The sequence below is a fragment of the Pseudorca crassidens genome, chromosome 3, assembly GCF_039906515.1.
Source record: "Pseudorca crassidens isolate mPseCra1 chromosome 3, mPseCra1.hap1, whole genome shotgun sequence".
In the NCBI taxonomy this organism is placed as follows: domain Eukaryota; kingdom Metazoa; phylum Chordata; class Mammalia; order Artiodactyla; family Delphinidae; genus Pseudorca; species Pseudorca crassidens.
The window spans coordinates 15,350,165-15,365,049 of record NC_090298.1 but is presented as its reverse complement, the minus strand read 5'-3'; the positions used below and the strand labels follow the sequence as shown (position 1 = coordinate 15,365,049).

At 40.2% G+C, this 14,885-nt stretch overlaps 1 pseudogene; it reads right to left on the bottom strand.

Annotated features, from left to right (window-relative positions):
• Positions 1-12,786: 12,786 nt before the first annotated feature.
• LOC137220638 (E3 ubiquitin-protein ligase RNF167 pseudogene) lies at positions 12,787-13,810 on the bottom strand (annotated as a pseudogene).
• Positions 13,811-14,885: the final 1,075 nt, after the last annotated feature.

Below are 14,885 nucleotides of genomic sequence, written 5' to 3'. Positions count from 1 at the left end.
TCTCTTTGCTTTCTCCCTATGTCTCCTTTAACATCTCTCTGATAATCTTCACAAGTCACTGCATAGTGTCGATGCTTAGAAAAATCTAGAATTTCCACACTTTTAATATGTCACAATAGAAAGTCACAGTGCTAAGAACTGTAGGGAAACTGGAGTATAAAATAATGGTTGTCATTATTTATTATTAAAAATAGGATACTGTCTTTTTAAGTTTGTGCCCCAGTTTCTCATACTCACCAGTAGACATAACATACTGTCATCATTCCTATTTTCATGTAAAGATGGAAATATTTTTATTCTTTTAAACAAAAACAATGCTAATAAGGAGAGGCAAGGAATTAATTTCTCAAGAATATAAGGAGGCTGGCTGTACATTTTTAGTGTTTCAACTTCAATAATAAATTGCTGTACTCTGTGAAATCATAGCATTCATATTAGCTATTCCAGGAAGAGTCTGACTTACAGCACCTGTCTCCCTGAAACCACAAAGAACCCAACAGATTAAACAGCAGAGTATACATATTTTATCAGCTTTCTTGATTTACTCCATGTATTGTTTTAGGCTAACTCTCTGTGTAGCCAAATACCAAACAAAACTCAAATAAGTCATAATTAATAGTGAACAATATATTGTTTTTCTCTCTGGTTGTAATAATTAACCGAGATTGCTTCATGACTAAAGCAACTGATATCATCTTTGCCCCCAGCAAAATGATAAGATTTCACTTTGAAATAGGCTCATTTTCACTTCATTCCCCTTTCTTTTATCTCTCCCACCCACCCCCTGTACACAAGGCTCTATCTTGGCTGTATGCTCCTCGTTGAGAATTCGATCCCCTAAGGGTAGTTAAGATCCATGGGAAGAAATATCTCATAAAGCCTGAGTTTCTCTCATCAGTCATATTGATATTCTCCCATCACCCTTGATATTACAAGATGGGTAACCTTGGCAGGTAACTAAAAGCATGATACCCTCCATTTTGTAAGAAATGTGTGTACTCATCCAATCTCTGTGACAATTCCTGTGTGTATTCTACCAAAAGTCAAATTGAGCACAATAACAAGGGAACACATTTTTTTCCTGACTCTCCTAGTATATTCCTTCAGAAAAAATAAAAGTGTTAGACTGCTTCTCATCATCCTTTCTGATGCTTTCAAGGTTGGAACACTGAAGTAGGAAGGGGAACCTTGACTCCTGATTTAGTCTTAAAGGGCCCATGCATAATCAACTGAAAATTTGCCAGCTCTGGAACTACAGAGACATATATGGGTTTTTGTTTGTTTGTTTATTTTATGGACAATTTTAAAATTTATTTATTTATTTATTTACTTTTGGCTGTGTTGGGTCTTCTCTGCTGCGCACGGGCTTTCTCTAGCTGTGGAGAGCGGGGGCTATTCCTCATTGCAGTACGCAGGCTTCTCACTGCAGTGACTTCTCTTGTTGTGGAGCACGGGCTCTAGGCCCATGGGCTTCAGTAGTTGTGGCACGCGAGCTCAGTAGTTGTGGCTCATGGGCTCTAGAGCGCAGGCTCAGTAGTTGTGGTGCACAGGCTCAGTTGCTCCGTGACGTATGAGATCTTCCCAGACCAGGGCTCAAACCTGTGTCCCCTGCATTGACAGGCAGATTCTTAACCACTGCGCCACCAGGGAAGTCCCAGCATATATGTTTGATCCCAGGATATAGCTACTGACAAGTTGCTCAAGAGACTGGGTGATGTGCGTAAAGCTATATAGTTAGGGAAAACAAATTTAAACAGTAGCACAGGCCTCCCAACTGCAGGACTTGTGCTTCCAAGACAGTCACAGAGACCTAGAACTATCGCACCGTGGCTGCTTTAAAGACAGCCACCTCCACATCAGTGCCAGAGGACGCTTCTCTGACTGCTAGCTTTCTTTTTAAACCAATTCCTTCAAAAAGTAGAAATCATTTTTTTTATATTTTTACTGTTAACGCCAAAAGCTCAGCCTACTTGTACTGGTGCCGAACCAAATCTCAGAGACAGAGTTTTGGATGAAGTAGAAAAGAAAAATTTTATTGCTTTGCCAGACAAATGGGACACAGCAGGCTCCTGCCCTCGAAAACTATGTGTCCCAACCCAGGAGGATTTGATGAGGACTTTTATAGCAAGGTTCAAGGGTGGGGTTGCTGATAAGATTAGGGTGTGTGCAGGGGCTGCACTCCTCTAATCTGGTCTCAGGTAATCTTGAATGAACTTCTCTGGTTCTTTTAATGTAGTCTCCGGTGGTCTTTCTCTGGTATGAAGAATGTTGACATCTTAAAGAGCTTAAAGACATTGTTATCCCTTGAGGTGGAACCAGGACCCTGCCCCAAGGCTGCACTGTTGTTTCTTGGCTGCCTTTCCCTTGTCTTTGCATCCCCTCCCTTCTTAGATTAGCAACTGTTCAAATCTGTCCTTTGGAACTCAGGGAAGGTCATGGAGGCTGGAGTCAAGAAAGAGGGGACAGAAAGACTTCCATGTCCAGGAGCCCCACAGGGTCCTGCTCAGTTTCACTGTCAATACTGGTGGTGAGCAACCTGAAGTTTCCTTTAAGGAACGTGTACGATGTCAGTCATGGAGGATGCAGTGATGAATAAGACACCTTGAATTCTTCCACTTCAAGCACCCTCTGTGATTCAAGTCTGCTTTCGATTTCCCATCAATAGACACGCTCAAAAGCTGGTCTCCACACTGGCTTTTGTGCCATTGTTCTTCAATTAACCCTTTACACCAAGTCAGCTCAAATATGCAATTTTCTCTACCTACGTTAAATCGCTTTTCTTCTTCCCATTTCTTACATTTCCATTTTCCTCTTCTGCTGCTTCTCCACATAGACCATATATTTCCTTACCTTACCCCACACCTTCCCAGTGCCCTAATATTGCACAGTCTCTTCCTTTTGCCCATTGTGCCATTCTGCACAGGATCTTCCTTACAAAAATCCACTCATACTTCAAGATTCATGCCAAATTTCATCACTCAAACTGACCTTCCTTCAGACTTCCACTGACATTGAACATACATCTATTTATAAGATTACATTATGATTAACAATGTATACATCTATCTTTTCCATCATACCAAGGGAAGGAATATACCCTAATTCATCACCAATGCCCATATTCACTACCTAGCCCTTTGCAGACATAGAATATATTAGTAAATGAAACACTCCCATTTACTATTGCAACAAAAAGTATAAAATACCTAGGAATAAACTTACCTAAGGGGACAAAAGATCTGTATGCAGAAAACTATAAGACACTGATGAAAGAAAGTAAAGATGACACACACAGATGGAGAGGTATATACGATGTTCCTGGATTGGAAGATTCAACATTGTGAAAATAAATATACTACCCAAAGCAATCTACAGATTCAATGCAATCCCTATCAAATGACCACTGGCATTTTTCACAGAACTAAAACAAAACATTTCACAATTTGTATGGAAACACAAAAGACCCCAAATAGCCAAAGCAATCTTGAGAAAGAAAAACAGAGCTGGAGGAATCAGGCTCCCTGACTTCAGACTATACTACAAAGCTACAGCAACCAAGACAGTATGGTACTGGCAAAAAACAGAAATACAGATCAATGGAACAGGATAGAAAGCCCAGAAATAAACCCACGCACATATGGTCACCTTATCTTTGATAAAGGTGGCAAGAATATACAATGGAGAAAAGACAGCCTCTTCAATAAGTGGTGCTGGGAAAACTGGACAGCTACATGTAAAAGAATGAATTTAGAACACTCCCTAACACCATACACAAAAATGAGCTCAAAATGGATAAAAGACCTAAATGTAAGGCCAGACACCATAAAACTCTTAGAGGAAAACATAGGCAGAACACTCTATGATATAAATCACAGCAAGATCCTTTTTGACCCACCTCCTAGTGAAATGGAAATAAAAACAAAAATAAACAAATGGAACCTAATGAAACTTAAAAGCTTTTGCACAGCAAAGGAAACTACAAACAATGTAAAAAGCCAACGCTCAGAATAGGAGAAAATATTTGCAAATGAATCAATGGACAAAGGATTAATCTCCAAAATATATAAACAGCTCATGCAGCTCAATATTAAAAAAACAAACAACCCAATGCATAAATGGGCAGAAGACCTAAATAGACATTTCTCCAAAGAAGACATACAGATTGCCAAGAAGCACAAGAAAAACTGCTCAACATCACTAATTATTAGAGAAATGCAAATCAAAACTACAATAAGGTATCACCTGACACCAGCTACAATGAGCATCATCAGAAAATCTACAAACAACAAATGCTGGAGAGGGTGTGGAGAAAAGGGAACCCTCTTGCACTGTTGGTGGGAATGTAAATTGATACAGCCACTATGGAGAACAGTATGGAGGTTTTTAGTTAAAAACTAAAAATAGAATTACCATATGACCCAGCAATCCCACTACTGGGCATATACCCTGAGAAAACCATAATTCAAAAAGGCACATGCACCCCAATATTCATCGCAGCACTATTTATAATAGCCATGTCATGGAAGCAACCTAAATGTCCATTGACAGATGAATGGATAAAGAAGATGTGGTACATATATACAATGGAATATTACTCAGCCATAAAAAGGAATGAAATTGAGTCATTTGTAGAGATGTGGATGGATCTAGAGACTGTCATACAGAGTGAAGTAAGTCAGAAATAGAAAAATAAATATCATATATTAACGCATATATGTGGAACCTAGAAAAATGGTACAGATGAACCAGTTTGCAAGGCAGAAATAGAGACACAGATGTAGAGAACAAATGTATGGACACCAAGGGTGGAAAGTTGTGGGGGGGGGGGTGTGATGAACTGAGAGATTGGAATTGACATGTATACACTAATATGTATAAAATAGATAACTAATAAGAACCTACTGTATAAAAAAATAAATTAAATTCAAAGAAAAAGAATGCAGTATGTCAGTTAATGATAACAGCTAATATTTACTGAGTACTTACAGCACTATAGGTACCATTATAAGCACTCTTTATGATTTAATTAATCTAATCCTCATATCAAGCTTATGAAATAGGAGCTACTCTTACCTTACATTGCAGTTAAAGAAACTGAAGAGCAGAATTAGATAAACTGTCCAAGGTCACAAAGCTAGGAAATAGAAAAGGTGAGATTTGAAACTAGCTTCTTTTAATTACTGGGCAATACACTGGTTTAGAATAGGAGTCAACAAACTTTTTCGCAAAGGGCCATATAGTAAATACTTTTGGCTGTGGACCAAACATCACTATTCAACTTTTCACTTGTAGCAGAAAAGTAGCCATAGACAATATATATATGAATGAGTATGGTTATGCTTCAACAAAACATTATTTATAGAAATGGAAAATGACATGAATTGGTTCAAGGCATGTGGTTTCCCGAACCCTGCTTGTAGACTCTTCCTGTGTATCCCAATATCATCCACATAAACAGATAATATCTAGAGAGTACATTCAAGTATTCGAGTACCAAAAATAGACTACTGGGTCAGTCATGGAAAAGTAAGAGACATTCTTTATCAGCAGCAGAAGGAAAATGGCTGCAAAGGCATAGTGTGACAACTGAAGGCTGACAATGGTCACACTAGGCTGCTGATACTACTGTTAGGTCTTATTTCCTGGGGAATTAAATTCATTCCTTACAGTGGCTAAGACTTTCCTGGACTTCCTCATAACATGGTTACAGTGGCTTCTGATACTGCTCTTAGCAAATCAAACCTTGTCTCTTCCATCAATACCACACTAAAGACCTTTCCTGAAGTTTCATCTTGGGTCTTGTGCTTGGTGTGGCCAAGGAGAAGGCTCCAGAACTACTGTGCTGCTCAGCATCCCATGGTTACATGCTTAGAAGATAAACTAGGGAGGATGTCAAGAAAATGTCTCAGTCTATTTCCTATCCATGCATCAATCTCTTCTCTCAGAACTCTTGCAAATCATGCCATATGCAAGCCTTTGGGCCAGGCTGGCTGGAGTTTGAAGCCCACATCTCATAAAGCAAAATAAATGTAAAGCCATATATAGAGGCAGCTCTGCAAGAGATCTCCACTTGTTTGGTTTAGAAAGGGGAGTGGCTGCTTGTAACATCCCTATCAGATTTTCAGATTCCTGAGGAAAAGGAACCAACCTTGATATCTCCTTGTAACCTAGGCAGTGTACCCACCAGGCAACTTTGCATAGTGTTTGAATGAATCTGCCCTACTCCCCAGCTTCTAGAGCTATGCTGCCTGTTGACATTGCCTGGCTTGCAACTCCCTCTGTTGCTACTCTCAGAGACTCTGGGCACTGAAACCTCTGATGTTTTATTCTTAATGCCAAGTCCCTTCCTGTCCTCTATTGAACCCAATGGGTCTCCTTTGAGCATCTACCACTGTAGTCAAGGATTTCTAAATTAACTGCCTAGCTGCCTCTCAGTATTTGCAGATTTAATTCCTGAATTGACTGGATCAACCCGAAGACATCTTGTCCATCTTCTTGTCCCAGTCTCCTTGATCACCCAACCTTGCTACCGGTCTGTCACTTACTTTCTTGCTCTTCCAATTCGCTATAGATACATTCTCTCTGGACTCAGTCTTTTCACTTGCTTTCTGACTTGGCTTTTGTCTTTTCTTCTGGGTTTAGTATTTTCATAACCATTCGGACAGCCATGCTCTCTCATCTCAACCTAGGTACTGTGCTCCCAACAGGCTTCCTTGGGGGCAGTTTGCCATCCATCAGTTTTGGACATGAGAAAAGAATCTGTAAACACCCCGGCATCACCCCTCATAGCCTCTTGCCTTTTAGGTGTGGCTCAGTCTCCCACCTGCCATATTCCACTCCCTCTTCACGTTTTTCTGTGTTTTACAACTCTCTATGTGAATAAAGGACCTTCTAAGGGGCTTTTTAAAAACAGAGTTTCTTAATTTCTTGTCCAAATTCTCACAAACAAAAACAGTCAAATAACTCAGTTCACTGAATATTTAAGAAAATCATTGGCTCAATTTGTGCAATTAAGAATAAAGAAATATCTCACTGCTTGCTGTCAGTCACTGTTTGTGACTAGGGATAGAAAAAAAATGGTGACATATTTGTATTCTTTACGTGTTTTTCTGTAAAGAACACGGAGATTATGGGTTTAATGACCAAATACATGAAGAGTTTGTTCAGTTACTTGCTTGCACATTAAGGAAGAGCTCCAGGAAGTCCAAATTTTATGCCTACTATTGGAAGCACACACACAAAAAAATAAGCCAAATATGAAGTTTTTCCAGATATTATTTTATTTACTATTATACTTTTTTTTAAATTTTCAGCACAATCCAAAACAGATGATAATATATTTGTTCTCAGTGAATTCTCAAATCAATCCAGAAAGTATTAAATATTGTGTTTCTTTGTGCATTGTTCAAAGGCTGCTCCAGTGGTTTGAAAGAGACAAAAGACATCTTCTAGTGAACACTGCCATTCCTCTAGGGGAAAGCTCTACCCAGCTAACAGCTATTTTAAGATGCTGAAGATGCATTACCACAGGCTGCAATTACTCTGTGAATCCCAGTTTGAATTGAAGTATCATCTCTCAAGGGTGTAATCCCAGGGTCACATTTCCTTTTCCAGGCAAAGTAAACCATCTCTTTGACTATTAAGGCCACTACAGGCAATCTCAGACAATCAAAGTTCCTCTTCATCTTTAGGTAAATAAAATTATCTTTAAAAAATAGGCAATTTGAAATTCATAAAAATAATAACCTACAGTGATAACAAGAGCAAGTCAGCCACAAATAATTACTAATCATGGTCAATTGTTGAATAAAGATCAAAGTTACTAATGGAGATCCTTTAAACATCATACCAATGTACTAAATAAATATTATAGAAATATATCTATGATTTTTAAAACTTTGAATGGGCTTTTATAAACCAATATTGCAGTGTCTTCATGCAACAATTATTATTTACTACAATTTGTCTTCTCTGGAAATTATTGTTGCAAATCTTTTCATGCCCTTTTCAATCAAGAGGAAAGAAGATCTAGACCTGAAATGCACTCCCAGCTTTTTCGTCCTTGTCTGTGGTTTTTCATCCCCTTTGAAAGAAATCGCAGGAGACCCTGACTCTGTGTGTGGTTTGTCTGACCACATTATATTCATAGGCTCAGAGAGCATGTATATTCAGCACAGTCTGGCATCTTGTTTTCATTTTGCTTCCAAGTTATATGATAAACATACAGAATACCAGAAAACACTCCTCTATTTAAACTTCCTTCTTTGTTTCTTCTATCTCTTCAACATTAGAAAGGTTAATCAGTTTTGTTAAAAAGAAAAACTAAACAACAGCTCTCAAAAATAAATTTTCAAAAATTATTGCCTTTACAAAGATGATACAACTGGCCCACATAGAGATGTAAGTTTTACCTGTGTCTACTAATTGTGAAGATTTCTTCATTTGGATCTTTTCACATTCTCCCAGTTCCTTGTAACTAAGAGAGTTTACTTGAGATAGATTTTCTTCCCAATCCCACAGCCGCTACCTGCTAGTTTTTTCCTCAAAATCCCACAGCCACTACCAGAGGTCAGGTGACCATCGTCCTCACATGGGTTATTGCACTGTCTTCTAACTGGCCTCCCAGCCCTCATCTTGCCCCCTCTCCCCACCTAGTAGTCCATTCTCTACAATTCTGTCATGATGAGAACTTTAAACTCTAACCAGTTGAGAAATGGAATATTTCCTGCCATATCATTAAACAAAGGATGTCACAGTCATCAGCAATTGTAGCCCTCCAATGCGAGCCCTGAGGGAACTCAGGAAGGAAAGAAGGCCTGCCATCTAGCAGCCATCAGAAGGCAGCCACCCCCTATGGTGATCCCTCAGGATTCGAAAATACAGGATATTGGCCCCAGATAACTGAGGTGCATATCAAAGGAATGATTTCAGTGAACCCAGATCCTTTTTTTTTTTAGATTTATCCAATTATACTTTATTAGGAATGACAGAAAATCACTATGAACAAGATTTTTACCATAGTTCTATCATATGTGAATTGTCAGAGGATATAAGCTATGTCAAATTTGCTTTTTAAATATATTTTTCAAAATAAAAACCCAGATTCTTGCATCTTCTCATACATAGAAAAGCGCTAAATTCCTTAACTTTGATATATCTGGTTTTCCTTTAACAATCATCGTTTGACTTTCAGACTACCTGCCCTTTGTTGCAAAACGTCTGTATAACCTGGCTCTCCCCTCCACCACCTCCTCCGAGAAGTTTTCTCAGGGTCACCTGAGATGCTACCTCCTGGCCTTGAAGTCCCCAAACTTCCCACCAAATAATACATAACTCTCAACTTTTAGGTTGTGCATATTTTTTAAGTTGACACAGTTTATTGAGCCTTTGACGTTCCAGCCCCTACTCATACTAGCTGCCTCATCACTCCTTACACCCTTCTTCACAGTTCAAGCCCAAGAAATACTGAAAGTCATTTTTTGGTCCTAGAACACATCATGATCTCTTTCCCTTTAGGTTTACAGACATTATGCTTCAGTCTGCCTCTCCTCATTTCTCGATCAACCCCTATCCACCCTCGAGGTCTCAGCATAATTTTTATTTCCTCCCCCATGATTTCTAGATTCTTTTACCCATCTAAAGGTCTCTATTCTGAGAATTATTAGAGGTGTATTTTTCCATAACAGTATTTCTCATATTTTATGTGATGGGCTTAATAGTCTCTTCTCCACATGAGGGCAGGGTCATATCTATCTTGATACTGTTATATAACCAGTATACAACTTAATATTTACAGAATGAATGACTGCTTGATTAGTTGGGTGGAAGGATGGAGGTGTGGATGAATGAATGGATGAATAGATTTTTTTAAATGTGTGGAGTTAGGATGGCTATCTGGGAAAAGGACAGAGACAACGGAACTTTGCAGTGCCCTTGTTACCATCAATACATCTTTAAAAACATGCCACTGACTTCTCTCCATATTGATTTGGTACAAGACACATTCATTATGGAAAAAAAATGTTTAAAACCTCATTCATATAGTCAAACTTTAAAGATATGATTTTAAAATATTCATTTATGTATTCATTCAGGTATGTGACAATCTCCGGCTTGTACCTCAGGATAATGAGGTTAAAATTATTGTTTCTTCCCTTAAGGAATTTACAGTCTAGGGAGGTGCTATACAACAAACTTGAAAAATAAAATAGTATCTTTTAAAAAAATAAAATTAAGTCATAATAATTCTGTGTTGTCTTTAAAAAACATTTTCACAAATCACTTTTTAAAAGTCCTAAAAATTTTGTAAAATGGTTTTGACTATAAAAAAATACATGAATTTAAATTCAAAGGTATATCTTATTTGTCAAATATTCCATCATATGAATTCTGCAAAGATTAAAGTATATCCATGTGAGGAAACTAGCAAAATAAATGTGAAAGGGACAGAGTTGAGACCTGGGACCTACAAAAAGTGATTTGAGGAGTATTGAGAGAAAACTCTTACCAAAAGAAATGCTCTCCTATGGTATGTTGAGTAAAATATTCCATCACAGTCTCTAAGGTGTTGAGTCCCATTATGTGCAATATGGAAATGAGGACCTAGGGAACATAGCCCTGCCATTTGTAAATAGTAGATGGATGGGGCTTTCTAATGGTGAGTGGGAGATTTAGGTTTCCCCCAAATAACCCAAGGAAATAGTTCTGTCATTGTGAGCACTTAAGAGAGAATCCACACAGAACCATGCTGCATAGAAGCATCTCATGAGGGAAAGCAGGTAATTTCAACAGTGCTTAATAGGTTGACCAAAAAGAATGTGATTGTAGCAAAAATAGGACGGACAGTAAGAAGTGCTGAATTTAAGTATCTTCATCTAGTCCAAACAATAATTAGTGCATTTGTGATCACCAATACTGATGGCAGAAAAAACAAGAATCTGTGAATTTTATCTTCTTTATGATCTACTATAAAACAGAACACAGTACAGCAGAAAGAAGAGGAACCTGAATTCTTATGGTGTGCTTAGTTCAGCCTTCCTTTTCTTCTTCCTCCTGCCCTCACTCCATCGTTTCTGAATGTTGCATGCCACTCCATGTGTTCATACAGTAACTGTGCAAAGAGAGCTGAGTCTCTCTCCAGGAATTATCCTTGTATGAACAAAACTACCCAGTCCAAGGCCACTCCTCTTCCCCTGTGACAGCCTATAAGAAATGACTGGTTACTTCAGGGGCATGTGGATTCAGCTCTTTTGCTTCGATTTGGGACAATTCTGCAAGGCCATCCCAGCTCCAGTGCCCTCTGGGGGGTCTGCTGAGGCTTCGGGTGCAACCACACCATCCTCCAACTTTTACCTCTGCCCAGTTCTGCTTCCTAAACTCACTCAACTTATACACACAAAGCTCCACCTCAGAGTCTGTTCCTTGGGGACCGCAACATACTGCAGCCCTCAATGTTGGATAATGCTTACCAATGCACACATTTCCATGCAACCTCCTGTCAAAGAATGCATATTGTGAGAAATATCAAATCAAAAAAACTGGAGCATAACATTAGTGAATAGAATAATCAATTGCAGTAGTATCAACAATTGATTTAATAGGATCTTAGCTCTAAAATTATGATTTTAAATGCATCTTTATGGAAACAAAACTATGTATTAATTTAAATAGTAAATCATCTTATGACTATTGATTCTGCATTCCAAGATAGAAGGCTTTCAGTGTGGTTTAAGTGTTTATTTCAAGGCTTGCATGAAACAGAACATTCTAATCCAAATAACAGAATTATACTGAGAGTATTTAGTCATTTGCATTATCGATGTAGTGCCTGGCAGTTTGAGATGAGTTGAAATTGGCCATGCAAATGAAAACTAGCTTAGCTAACATTAACAATCATTAAAGGGTGAAAATGACCTTAATTTCTAAAAAGAAAGGACATATTTAATGATCCCCTATTAGCTAACTTCCATTTTATACAATTACATGGGCACCTCCAGTCACAGAAGATACTTGGTATGGCTGAACAATTACCACTCTCAGGTGAAAAGTATTTGATGTTGCATGTTTCCTTCATTTAAATAGTTTTTTTTTTAATTCCAAGAGATGAAAAGACAAAGCTAAAAAGCATTCTCTTAAAATTCCACCCCAATTAGTAGGATTAGAATATTAATGCCAACAAGCTATAAAACAACAGGATCTTCTTACACAGCCCCTTTACAGGAAAAGCAGAGGACCAGAGATCTACAACCAAGATATGTTTTCTCATGACCATGGAGACATTGCAACGGCTTTGTACTCTTCAGGTATTAACTGATGACAATTAAACATTTAGACAAGTGTAGATTATTTCATATACACCCGATCTAAAATGGTTAAAGGAGAGGCACTGAAATTTTTAGATTTCAAAAATTGCATTGTGAGGCCAAATGTGAAATGTTAATATCCCAACGTAAATTTAAGATACTCGTAAGAGTTACTTAAAATAATATTTCTAATTATCTTTTCATCCTTGACACAATAAAAAATATGCTCTTTTAAATTGTTTTTGACAGCTTTTGCCTATGGCTTTCACATGCATCTGAATTTTTTTCTAAGTCCACAAAAAAATTTTATTAACTCAGTAAATGAAGACCCAGTCACTTTGCATGTCAAACCCCCTCAAAAGGATGGGGTCGGGTTAGGGAGAAACCTGGCGTAGGAATATCTCCTATCCCTCAACAGAGAAGACTCGAGGGAGGAAGAGGGGCTATGCAAATAGGTTGCCAAAGGTGGGAAAGAAAGGGAGTATTAGATCAGGATGACAGCAGAAGAGGAAGAGGAGGATGGAGAGGGTGAGGGATCTGTTGAAGACCCAAGAAACACAAAGGGGGCTGGGGCTAGGGAGCCAAAGGAGGTGGGAAGTGTGGTCCTAGAGCCCAGAAATGGGGTCCATTCTGAAGCAGGGTGGCCCCTTGGGCCCCCTTCCCCATGACCCACTTGCCCCTGAGTTCCTTCCTCCAGCTCCTCCCCACCAGGATCCCGACGAACAGGCTGCTTGCAGATAGGGCAGGTCTTCTGGGTCTTAGTGAGCCACGGGTCCACACAGCAGCAGTGATAGGCATGAGCACAGGGAAGTACCCTCAGCTTGTCCCCATCCTCATATGCATCCAGGCAGATAGCACAGACATCATACTGGTCTCCCTTCTGCGAGTCACGTGTAGGAATCTGTTTCAGTTGCTCTTTGGTCAGTGGTTTTCTCTGGCGCTCTTTCTGGAGCTGAATACAAGGAACTCTCAACATTGCTCCCATGCCCAAAATTAGCACTCCCAAAATCCCCGAGAAAAGGATGAGGCAATAGGCCAAGAGGAATCCATCATCTGGGACCAGAAGAACCTGAGCCCCCTTCTGGTAGACAAAGAGTTCACGCAGGTACTTAGAGCTCCTCTCGCTGATAAACACAGACGGGATCCAGATCTGCTGCTGGATTCCCTCATTATTCCACAGCATGCTCAGAAGTTCATTGGAATTCACATTGTGCACCACAGCTGCACCATACCCAGCCTTCTGAGCATTTAGGACTTTGAGGTCAAAGTTGCAGTCAAATCTTGGAAGCAGTGCAATTAAAACTGACCCACGGACCTGGGCTGAGGGCGGTGGAGCAATGGGGCTGCAGGCGTTGGCTGGGCGAGCCTCCACAAGGAACCCCTTAATTCCCTCCCGGCTCAAGGCAGCCCCAAAGAGAGCTGGGAGGTCTGCAAAGTCCATGCTGCCATTGTGGTCTGAAGTCGCTCGAATGAGCCCCGTGACAGGAGCCGCTCCTCACAGCACAGTGGCCACAACCACAGGAAGACAGAGGGCCGCAAGGTGGATGGCAGCATTGGGGGAAAGGCTGAGAAGGCCACGTCTTGGTGGCAGATGCAGAAGCGGAGTTCTGAGCCCTCTCCCCCTTTCTTCGGGATCCCAGAGGTCCAACCACCCCCAGGTGCTACTCTGCAGCTACATGGGGGTATAGGGAAGGAACCCCGGCTCTAACTTGTTTAGTGGAGCTAGGAGAAAGACATTCATGTACCCTTTTCCTGTACACAGATAAAACAGGAAAAGAGGACAGGGGCAAGCACAGGTGACAGAAAAATCTTCTGGAAGAGCTGGGGAGCTCAAGGAGGTGGGACTTCCAGCCAGGTGGGCAGTTTTCCTATCCCCGTGCAAAGGGCTTCCGGTAAAGAAAGTCAGGCTGCTTCCGACATTGTACACTCAAGACGCAGCACTTCCGGTCCTCTCTTCCTTCCTCTCGCTGCTGCTGACAGTACCGCTGTGGTACCTTCAGGTCTCGCAAGAGTGCTCCCCACACTTCCGCCCCATCAGCTGAAATCTTTCAGAGTTTGTCTCCAGAGACCTCCTAACTCTGGTTTAGCCTGGCTCACTCGATCTTGCATGAAAACAAGCCAAATGGAGAAATTTCTAGCAGATTTTTTTTTTTTTTTTCGGTACGCGGGCCTCTCACTGTTGTGGCCTCTCCCGTTGCGGAGCACAGGCTCCGGACGTGCAGGCTCAGCGGCCATGGCTCACGGGCCCAGCTGCTCCACGGCATGTGGGATCTTCCCGGACCGGGGCACGAACCCATGTACCTTGCATCGGCAGGCGGACTCTCAACCACTGCGCCACCAGAGAAGCCCCACAGATTATTAATTTTGATGTAAGTTTTATGGCAGTTGATTCTAAGAATGTGTGCCAGTATCTACAAGTGCGAGTCCTTTGTTGTCCTATCTCCCAAACAAGTAACTGACATCTGAGATAATTCACAAATGCTGCCATTATGATACAGATAACCAAGGATCATCTGTATTAAAAGCATTTAACATTTTAATCATTTTATCTCAGTGACCCAATACAGTCTTTTAAACTAATAA